Here is a 10,368-nt window from a genome sequence, read left to right on the forward strand (position 1 = left end):
AGTGGAAAAGGAGGAAGAAGTTAGGAGGGATGGGGCTGGCAGGACTTGCTGAAAATGAAACTTACCCCTAAATGTGCTGTTGGCGAGGCTGCCATCTCCACTGACCGTGGAGAGGCCGTGGGGTGGCAGTGGCTGACTGAGGACCCCCTCCAGGCCTTTGAAAGGGGGGATTCTCACGTGTGAATTAAGCATAACCTTCTCCCTTCTGCCCTCCAGATTCTGAATCCATTTAGAAGAAAATAGGAGTAATATAGGGTGCAAAATATCTGCTTTCAGGATAGTCAAGCTGATTGCAGAGCATGACTGGAACTTTGGACAACTTAGTGGTGTAACCCCATCCCCCAGTTTAAACTCTGGGAACTGGGCACAGGAAAGCAGCCTGGAGAATCGGGCACAGCCTCACACTTGTGGGACTGAGACTGTGAGACAGGCAGAAGGAGGGACTTCGTGTGTGCCTTTAACTCACTCGCTTTGCTCAGCAGAGGACCTGAACAGCCAACATCCAGGGCCCAGTGAACGTCAAATGCTAGTCACCTCAGCAACCAGATAAATCACTCTCCCCATAGGGGGAGGACTGAGAGTTCAAGAGAGGGACCAGAAGCCTTTCCTCTGGAGAATAGGACGGATGTTCACTCTCCTCTACAGAAATATGAAGATAAATATGAACCTCCTGCCTCAACCCTCCCCAGCAGGAACCTCTGCTGTGAAGCCCCACTTGTTCAATTTTAATTTGCTTCTAACAGATGCCACATATCGCAGGAATTCAAGATCGAGACTCAAATAGAACAGAAGCATAAAGATACAAAGTGCTTCACATTCCCCACTACTGATAAAAATAAACTGCTGCTCATAAGCCACTCAGGTGCAGATATATGACAGATGGATATAGAAATACATGCAGCATATAGCCCTTGGGGAGTGGTGAAAAGCTTTTAGACAGGAGAAAATCTAGATGACCTGGGGTGTGCTGATGATTTCTTAGATACAACACCAGATGCACGATCCAGGAGAGAGATACTCGATTAGAAAGACGTCATTAAAATTAAAAACTTCTGCTCTGAGAGACTGTTTAGAGAATGCGAAGACAAGCCAGGGACTAGGAGAAAATATTTGCGGAAGACATATTTGTAAAGGACTGTCATCCAAAATATACCAAGAATGCTAAAAGCTCAACAGTAAGTAAACAAACAACCTGACTTTTTAAACGGGCAGAAAATGTGAACTGATATCTCACTAAAGAAGATATAAAGATGGAAAATAGGCATAGGAAAAGATGTTCAGTATCATTTGTTATTAAGGAATTGCAAATTAAAACCACAACACTTTACACCTACTGGGCTTCCCAGGTGGCGCTAGTGATAAAGAACCCGGCTGCCAATGCAGGAGATGTACTTGACATGGGTTCAGTCCCTGGGTCAGGAAGATCCCCTGGAAGATGAAGTGGCAACCCATTCAGTATTCTTGCCTGGACCCCATGGACAGAGGAGCCTGGCGGGCTACGGTCCATGGGGCTGCAAAGAGTTGGACACGACTGAAGCAACTTAGCATTCAAGCATGCCTGTTAGAATAGCCCAAATTCAAAACAGTGACAACACCAAGCACTGGTGAGAATATGGCACAATAGAAACTCTCATTCATTACTAACGGGAATGCAAAATGATACCATCACTTTGGAAGACAAGTTTGGCAGTTTCTTAGAAAACCAAACATTCTAAGCATACAGATTACCATATAATCCAACAATCATGTTCCTTGGTATTTACCTTTTAGCCCAAAGAGTTGAAAATTTATGTACACACAAAAATCTGCACATGGATGGTCATAGCAACTTCATTCATAATTGTCAAAACTTGGAAGCAACCAAAATGTCATTCAGTAAAAGGCATGGTGTGAAAATAAAACTAATCAAATGAGAAAAGCAAAGACTTTTCATGAACTTGCTATATAGCAAGGCAGTTGGCCACTCACAACTGACAGGGACTCAAAGGCAGCAGAAGAGTAGGAAAGTTCATGGGCAGAAAAAAGAGGAGGCTTCAAGTACACCTTCTTGGAGGCTGTTGGCATGAGGGAGCTCCTGAGGACAAACTAGAAGTGGGGCATCCCGGGTGACAGGTTAGAGGACGTATTTGGCCCTAAGTTGGAAGCTGTCAGTTATAAACCAAGTGCTGGCCACCAGAGGCGGATTATTATAGAAGCTTTGAAGGAAATGGCAACCCACTCCACTATTCTTGCCTGGAGAATCCCATGGACTGAGGAGCCTGGTGGGCTACAGTCCATGGGGTGGAAAAGAGTTGGACACGACTGAGTGGCTTCACTTTCACTTTCACTTTTGTTTAGCTACATGGATTATCACCAGAGATAGCAGTCTGGCTTCCTTGAGTCTGACTTATACCAGGCTGACTTCCTGAGTTGCTTACTGGAGATTAGTAGAGGTTCGCTTCCTGGGCAGTTTACTGTAGGTTGCAGGTCAAAGTTCTATTTTTGTGTGGGGTCTGACCATTGTCCATTTGTATATTCAGTCTCTCAGTAGATAAGTTAACATGTGGTGCATCAGACATTAGAATATTATTTGGCACTAGAAAGAAATGAGCTATCAAGCCATCAAAAGACAAAGAGGAAACTTAAATGCATATTGCCAAGTGAAAGAAGCTAATCTGAGAAGGCTGTATTCTGTATGATCTGTCTGTATGACATTCCAGAAAAGGCAAATCTAGGGAGACAGTAAAAATAGTGGTGGTTGCCAGGGGTTGAGGGGGTGTTAATTCGTTACACAAAGAGGCCTGCAGACTGAGGTGTCTCTAATGAAGAAGAAAGCCTATGAAAACCAACCAAAATCTAAGCCTGTCAATGCTTCAAGGTTAGGAAATGAAAACCTGAGGACAAGCAATCACAGTTTGTGATCAACAGTCCAATGGACTCTAAGCTACAGCTTATCAAGTAATTCTCTTTCTTTGCTTCACGTCTCGTCTGTGTAGGTACTTCCCCAGCTCCTGCCCGAGGCGGGACCGTCACCACTTCCCATTTGATTCTGCCCCACTTGAACTGATGTTTGCTCTAATAAATTCAAAAAATTTTAATATGCCTCAGTTTATGATTCAACAAGTGCGGGGAGCCGGTGAGGCATTCCACTCGTGACAAAGGTTATGAGGAAGGAGGCTCGGCATACGCAAAGGCGGGATCGAGCCTCAGGAGTCCCCCCGGATATTCTCGAGCATTTTCCCCCAAAAAACCAGAGTCTGCCTACTTTATTGCTTTGTGCTCTCACCTCTGACTTTACTGGGGGCTGTCCCCTACCACCATCTCTCTCTCTGTGTGTCAAAGAGTTAACTTACAGCTCCAATTAATAAAGTTCCTGGGCAATTAGGAGTGTTTAAATCCAAACCCCTCTGATGGCTCTCTAACTCGCCTGACAAGTTTACCCGGACTCCTGCAGCTATGCATACGATTGTTTACAGTCTCCCAGCCTCGAGAGGCATGGGAAGCTTAAGATATTCAAATAGCTTAGAGCCTCTCAGAGAGTTAAAAACTGTCAGAATAAACTAGTAAAGGATTTCATTGATGAGTCAATGCTTGTTGCCAAGTTTTCACATCCCCTGAATTGTATCCTTGAATATGTATCAATTAATAGTGGGTATGTAGAAAAAATAAGTAGTGGCCTTGGTGTTAGTAACTTTAGACCCTTAAGGTAATAAATTCTTTCTTTGTTGTAAACCCATTACACATCCGCCCTATAGGAATGCAATTTTATCTTTGGAAGATGGTGCCAAACCTTGAAATAATTACTCTTAGAGAAAGTAAGTCTTTGTTGATAAGTCCTTGTCAAGAGTCATAAAATGTTAGTAGGCCTTCTGGCCAGAAGATGATGTAAATCACCTAAACCATTTGTATACGATACATTTGCAGGAAAGAAACCTTGGTTTTTGATAAGAACCAAAGACTGCTGACTTTGCATCCCCTATTATCCTCTATGTGTAACTTAGGGTATAAAAGCCCCTGTTAAAAATAAAGCTACGGGCCTTGTTCACCAGCGCTTGGTCTCCCCATGTCATTCTTCCCTTTAACTTCCAGCTGAGTCTCCATCTGGAGCGCGGAACCCACCACGCTGACTAATCATGCCTGGGCTTCTAAGACCCACTCGAGAAGGTGTCTAGGGTGAGACACCTTCCGCTATTCGAGAGGGCGCCTGCGGCCTACGTCAGTGGTGCAAACTTCTTGTCTTGAAGTTTTATTGGTCTCCCGCGTAAACCAAGCTACTCAGCTTCTTTTCTCCACTGAATTTTCCTACTGAGCTATCCTCATTCTATTGTTCTCTATATCTCTAATTAGCATATAAATAGTCGCCTAGGCCGTCTCTCCTTCGAATACCCTGGATCAGCTGGGGCTGGTCCCCACCAGGTGGCGCCCGATACAGGATTTTCGAAGGTAAGCTCCCAGCAATTGGGGCTACCAGCCCTATTGCCCCCCGTTCTCGGAACAACTGGGTCACCAGCCCTCTTGTTCCCCCACGGAGCAGTTTGGGTGACCAGCCCTACTGCTCCTCCCTTGGAACAGTTTGAGCCATCAGCCTACTGTTCCTCCCCCGGGACAATCTGGGTCACCAGCCCTATTGTTCTTCCAGTGTTCGGGACGGCTAGGACCCCACTCAAGGGTGCCGCGGACCCCCCTGTAGGATAGACAGGGCGAGAGGAGTGGGAAGTGTTGAAAGTGTTAAAGAGTTAGACTTAGAGAAAGAAAACGGTTTCTGAAGTTAAAAGGCCAAAGAAAAGCCTGATCTTTTGATAGCTTAAAGCAAAATCTTTTACTATACTTAATTTTCTGACATGGGTAATACTGAATCAAATGAAAGACAGCTCTTTATAGGAGTAATTTTACAGTTATTAGGTAAAAGAGGAATCAAAGTTAAAAAATCTGCCATTCAATCATTTCTTTCATTTGTACAAGAGCACTGTCCCTGGTTTCCAGACGAAGGCTCTGTTAACTTAGATGTCTGGGAAAAAGTAGGAAAACAGCTAAAAACTTACCATGCCGAACATGGCTCAGAAAAGATGCCTAATGACGCCTTTTCCTTATGGAATATCATTAGAGATGTCTTAGACCCTGCCCCAGATTCAGAAAAAGTACATCTTAAAAGTGATAGTGAAGAAAATGCTGTAGCTAAACCTGCCCCTGAATCTAAAAGAGTAACTTTTAAAGAGGAAAATGAGGTCGAAACTGTAGTTAAACCTGAGGAAAATGAGAAAAACGAAGACCCGCCTGACTATCGGCAACTAAGAAAAATGTTAGCAGCTGTGACTACTCAGGAACAACTTAAAGATAGGGATGACGAACAAGATCAGCCTTCCCCAAAAGAAAAAGAGAATTTAGGCGAGATAACAACTAAATATCACTCTGATGGAGATTGGCATCTCTTAAACAAAGATGCCCCAAAAGGCCTAAGAGAAACTTCCCCTGTCAGACCATCCGCTCCTAGGAGCTTGAGGGAAACATCCCCGATCAGACAGTTTGTAAGATTTAGTCACCAAACAGTTAAAGGATCTCCGGAGCAGGAGAAGAGAAATACTGATGCTCCCATCCCTCCATGCCTCCTCCTCCGTGTGGGGGTAAAGGGCCTCCTCTAGGAGTTTCCCGGAAAAGGGTTTTCTCTAGTCCCAAGGATAAATTTGATCCTCACCTTGAGGCTTCTTTTCTAGTCCCCTCTATAGTTTAGCTAGGGTAAAGAGGTTACAAAATAAATAATAATATTCTCAAAAAAAAAAAAAAAAAAATTTTAAAAAAATGGGTTTCTCTACATCTAAAAATAGACAAATGTTTATTGGCTCTGTGAAATATGATTAAAAATGTCCTGGACCCCTGTCATAAGGCTGTTAAATAGCCTTTGAGGGAGGCTATAGCGGTTGATGGTGGTAAGTCTCCACTTTCTGCACAGATCATAATTTCTGCTATTGAAAAAAAAAAAAAAAAAGGAGGGAGAAAGTGCTTTACCTCCCGAGGAAGGAGAGGGCTTACAGGACGCTGCGGCCGAGCGCCCTGGCGAGCTCCCTCCCCCTCTGCGCAAACCTTTAAAAAACTTATCCACCACTTTCTGATTTAAGGTGATCGCCACCGCCTCCGTTGGTGCCTCCCAGGACCCAGGAGTTCCCCACTTTGCCCCCAAAGCCTCTCAAAACGTTGCCTAAGCCTGAGGAAGATAAAAAGTTTTTTGAACAGTGGAGCTTTTAAAACAGACTGCGTGCACAATATGCAGAGCATGCTCCTTAGAGAAAACCTCCTCAGGGGAGTCTTATCCAGGCTAGGAAAAAAGCGAAAGGGGATTTAGCAACAATATTAACCCCTGATGTGCCGCTTACTCCAATTCCAACGGGAGTGGCTGGCCCCCTACCTGAGGACATTGTAAGATTTGTCCTGGGGCGTAGCTCACTTTCTTTTCAAAAAAAAAAAAAAAAAGAGAGAGAAAAGAAATTTCGGTGGTGCATGGTGTAGTAGATTCTGATTATATTGAGAAATTAAAGTCTTGGTATCACCGCCTACCAAAACTGTACAAATTAATAAAGGTCAAAGAGTAACACAGCCTTTGCTTTTACCTTATTATCAGACAAGAAAAAACTTGACTTCTCAAGTTAAGAGCCACGAAACATTTGGATCTAGTGATCTAGCCTTTTGGGTGCAGGAAATTACAGCTCCTGGCCAACACATACTACTGAAAATGAGTTGGTGGGATTAGAGAAAGTGGTATGTGAGGTGGGGATGCTATACAGGTGGTACATTTAACAATACTTTATATATTGTTATAAATACATAATATTAATATATTTGCCTAATTACAGTTTGCCTAATTAGGTATGGGTATAAATAAAATATAATAAAGGTATACCTAATTCTACTTATAGATCTATACTTAATTTGTATATAAATTAATATGTATACTATATATACATATATATATACTGTATAATTAAATGTATATTGCAGTAATATAATGTGTGTGGCTGATATTAATTGGTATGGATTGGTGTGCTGTGATGATATATGTTCTATATACTGTATAATTGTATGTGTGTGACATGTATTATTACAGTACACTGGTTTGTGTTGGTTGGTATTAGCTGTGTACGTGTTGTATTGCTGTAATATATATTAATTAATATATTAATTATAAAGATTAATTCAAATATATTGATTTATATATATTATATGTCAATAAGTTTATACTTGTTGCCATATATAAATACATATATAAATACATTTTACATTTAGGTATGTCTGTATACCAAAATGAGATAAGGAGGTTATACATTTATTACTTAAATTTATACAGAGACCTAAACTAAACATTAGACCTAAATTAACATGTCCCTAGGAAAACAGCTGGACAAATAGTAAAGTTATGTCCAAATTGTAATTAATCACTTAAAGGTAAACACACAGGAGCAGACTACAATGATGAGACACTAGATGCCTGAATTACAGGCTACGACTCGGCCCCTGGTCAAGTAAAAAGACCTCCTTACTAGAGAGTGTAAAAGGCCAGATGTGTTGCTAACTTGTGGGAGAGGGTATGCTTATATATTTCTACAGAATGCAGATTCTCCGATTTGGATCTCAGAAAAATTCGTCATGTCACATTCCCCAAAGACCAGGTTCGCGGCGCGCGCACTCGCTCGCTCCCCCTCCCCCAGCCAGCTCTCTCCTCCGCGCCGCCATCGGCGCCCCACACCCTCCTTGCTGCACCCCGCGACCTAGAGCAAGGAAGTCTGTGCGCGAGTGAGGGCCAGAGAGGAAAGCGCGCCCGCGGAGTGCAGTCCAGACCAGCGCGCTCCCGCCGGCGACAGGAAAACGCCCGGAGCCCAAGCGGCGGCGGCTAGCCCGAGTCCGCGAACCCCGCCCCTCCGCCCGCCGTAGACGCTGCGGCCCACAGCCTGCCGTTCGCGTTCTGCCTCCTGATGCTGCGGACACTGCTCCGCCGAGCCGATGCCTACAGCTGCTCCTTGTTTCATCTTGTTTAAATCCTCAATATAATGTTTGCTCCTTTGTAATGTTACAACGTCCACCTTATCTTATGATGTAACCACTTATTGAATTATGCTCTTGCTGTATTACAACAACTGCAGGATTTAATGCGAACACGACGGTTTGTGGGCTTACTTATCTTGGGAATAGCAGCTTTGATAAGTGCAATTACTTCTGTTACTGTGGCAGCAATATCATTGACTCAACAAGTACATACTGCTCAATATGTTGATTCTATGTCCAAAAATGTTTCTTTAGCATTGGCAACACAGGAAGCTATAGACAGAAAATTAGAAATGAGGGTAGATGCCCTAGAGGAAGCAGTAATACATATTGGGACTGAATTGCAGGCTTTAAAGGTGAAAATGGCATTGTCCTGTCATGCTGACTACCGGTGGATATGTGTAACACCCCTGAAAGTAAATGAGACAGATTTTGCATGGGAAAAGATTAAAAACCATATTTCAGGTATTTGGAACAGCTCTGACATTAGCTTAGACTTAGGGAAACTTCACAATCAAATAGCAACCCTGGAACACTCCCGATTAGATTTTACTGCCGCTGGAACAGCAAATGATTTCTTCCATACTTTCTCTAACTACATTTCAGGAAAAAATATTCTGTCTACCTTCCTCGGCTACGCTACCTTGGCTGTTTTAATTTTATTTCTAATAATCATTCTTCCTTGTATTGTCAGGATTCTTCGGCAGAGCATTCAGAGGCTCGCGACTGAGCTACATCTGGCTGTTTTAAGAAATAAAAAAGGGGGAGATGCGGGGAGCCGGTGAGGCATTCCACTCGTGACAAAGGTTATGAGGAAGGAGGCTCGGCATACGCAAAGGCGGGATCGAGCCTCAGGAGTCCCCCCGGATATTCTCGAGCATTTTCCCCCAAAAAACCAGAGTCTGCCTACTTTATTGCTTTGTGCTCTCACCTCTGACTTTACTGGGGGCTGTCCCCTACCACCATCTCTCTCTCTGTGTGTCAAAGAGTTAACTTACAGCTCCAATTAATAAAGTTCCTGGGCAATTAGGAGTGTTTAAATCCAAACCCCTCTGATGGCTCTCTAACTCGCCTGACAAGTTTACCCGGACTCCTGCAGCTATGCATACGATTGTTTACAGTCTCCCAGCCTCGAGAGGCATGGGAAGCTTAAGATATTCAAATAGCTTAGAGCCTCTCAGAGAGTTAAAAACTGTCAGAATAAACTAGTAAAGGATTTCATTGATGAGTCAATGCTTGTTGCCAAGTTTTCACATCCCCTGAATTGTATCCTTGAATATGTATCAATTAATAGTGGGTATGTAGAAAAAATAAGTAGTGGCCTTGGTGTTAGTAACTTTAGACCCTTAAGGTAATAAATTCTTTCTTTGTTGTAAACCCATTACACATCCGCCCTATAGGAATGCAATTTTATCTTTGGAAGATGGTGCCAAACCTTGAAATAATTACTCTTAGAGAAAGTAAGTCTTTGTTGATAAGTCCTTGTCAAGAGTCATAAAATGTTAGTAGGCCTTCTGGCCAGAAGATGATGTAAATCACCTAAACCATTTGTATACGATACATTTGCAGGAAAGAAACCTTGGTTTTTGATAAGAACCAAAGACTGCTGACTTTGCATCCCCTATTATCCTCTATGTGTAACTTAGGGTATAAAAGCCCCTGTTAAAAATAAAGCTACGGGCCTTGTTCACCAGCGCTTGGTCTCCCCATGTCATTCTTCCCTTTAACTTCCAGCTGAGTCTCCATCTGGAGCGCGGAACCCACCACGCTGACTAATCATGCCTGGGCTTCTAAGACCCACTCGAGAAGGTGTCTAGGGTGAGACACCTTCCGCTATTCGAGAGGGCGCCTGCGGCCTACGTCAGTGGTGCAAACTTCTTGTCTTGAAGTTTTATTGGTCTCCCGCGTAAACCAAGCTACTCAGCTTCTTTTCTCCACTGAATTTTCCTACTGAGCTATCCTCATTCTATTGTTCTCTATATCTCTAATTAGCATATAAATAGTCGCCTAGGCCGTCTCTCCTTCGAATACCCTGGATCAGCTGGGGCTGGTCCCCAGCAAACAAGGGCAGGGGAGGGATGAATAGGCAGAAGACAGAGGACTTTTTAGGGCAGTGAAACTGTACGGTATGATATTATAATGTTAGATATGTGTCGTTATAATTTGTTAAAGCAGAATGCACAACGCCAAGAGAAAACCCTAATGTAAACTGTAGACTTTGGGGAATTACGATGTGCAGGTTCATGGATTTCAACAAATGAATTGCTCTTGTGCAAGATGTTGATCGGTGGAGAATAGTGTGCATGTGGGTGGAGAGACAGGTATATGGGAACTTATATTTTCTGCTCAGTCTTCTGA

The 10,368-nt window shown here is 43.1% G+C and overlaps 1 long non-coding RNA gene across 1 annotated transcript; it reads left to right on the forward strand.

Moving 5' to 3' along the window:
* Positions 1–3,115: 3,115 nt before the first annotated feature.
* LOC132342224 (uncharacterized) lies at positions 3,116–9,705 on the forward strand. Its single transcript, XR_009490542.1, has 2 exons — positions 3,116–4,422; positions 8,705–9,705. It is a non-coding gene; the product is annotated as an uncharacterized lncRNA (long non-coding RNA).
* The last annotated feature ends 663 nt before the right edge of the window (positions 9,706–10,368 follow it).

This window comes from Bos taurus, chromosome 14, assembly GCF_002263795.3.
Source record: "Bos taurus isolate L1 Dominette 01449 registration number 42190680 breed Hereford chromosome 14, ARS-UCD2.0, whole genome shotgun sequence".
Taxonomy (NCBI): domain Eukaryota; kingdom Metazoa; phylum Chordata; class Mammalia; order Artiodactyla; family Bovidae; genus Bos; species Bos taurus.